This window comes from Peromyscus maniculatus, chromosome 13, assembly GCF_049852395.1.
Source record: "Peromyscus maniculatus bairdii isolate BWxNUB_F1_BW_parent chromosome 13, HU_Pman_BW_mat_3.1, whole genome shotgun sequence".
NCBI lineage: Eukaryota > Metazoa > Chordata > Mammalia > Rodentia > Cricetidae > Peromyscus > Peromyscus maniculatus.
The window spans coordinates 17197638-17198491 of NC_134864.1; the positions used below are offsets into that span (position 1 = coordinate 17197638).

General features: G+C 37.0%; 1 pseudogene; it reads right to left on the minus strand.

Moving 5' to 3' along the window:
- Nucleotides 1–367: 367 nt before the first annotated feature.
- Nucleotides 368–482, minus strand: LOC121822157 (U6atac minor spliceosomal RNA; annotated as a pseudogene).
- Nucleotides 483–854: the final 372 nt, after the last annotated feature.

Below are 854 nucleotides of genomic sequence, written 5' to 3' on the forward strand. Positions count from 1 at the left end.
CTCAGACTGGAAGCTTCTGTGTCCTCAATCCAGAATGGGTCTCAGCTGAACTGTGCTGCTCGAAAGCCTGAAGCTTAACCAGCCATATGCTTAAACAGCCAAATGCTGCTAGTTTCTGGTCCTCACGCCTTATATATCTTTCTGCTTTCTACCACCACTCTCTGGGATTAAAGGCTGGCTTTCTAGGATTAAAGGCGTGTGTCACCATGCTTGGCTGTTTCCAATGTGGCCTTGAACTCACAGAGATCCAGAGGGATTTCTGTCTCTGGAATGCTAGGATTAAAGGCGTGTGCTATCACTGCCTAACTAGTGGCTTTTCTGTTCTCTTATCCCCAGATAAGTTTATCAAGGTACACGATATTTTGGGGAACACAAAATCACCACAGGTGGCAATGCCTTAACTGTACACATGTAGTTAGGCCCAAGGACCTCTTCCATCCTTGTCAAGGGGAGTGCTAACCTTCTCTCCTTTCATACAACACAAGTAATCAATTGTTCATATACTTATAATATATTAAATCCAAAGAACATCCACGTGAAGTCAAATGCATAAACCATGAGATATACTACACTAATTTGAAATTCTTTAGAATGTCTTCACTTCTGTCAATTGTTTGAAAATTTAATAGTAAAAGTATGTATAATATCCATTTCATAGATATCTTTTAATATGTAATAATGTTATATATCATACCACATGCATATATGCATATATACCATACATAGGAAAATATATACATTATAGGTCACTTAAAATTTTTAGCAGTTACAAAACTTTTGATTCTATTCATTTGATATGGTTTGCATTCTCTAAATGGTGTTATTATGCATGCTTTAGAACTTATTGAAGATCC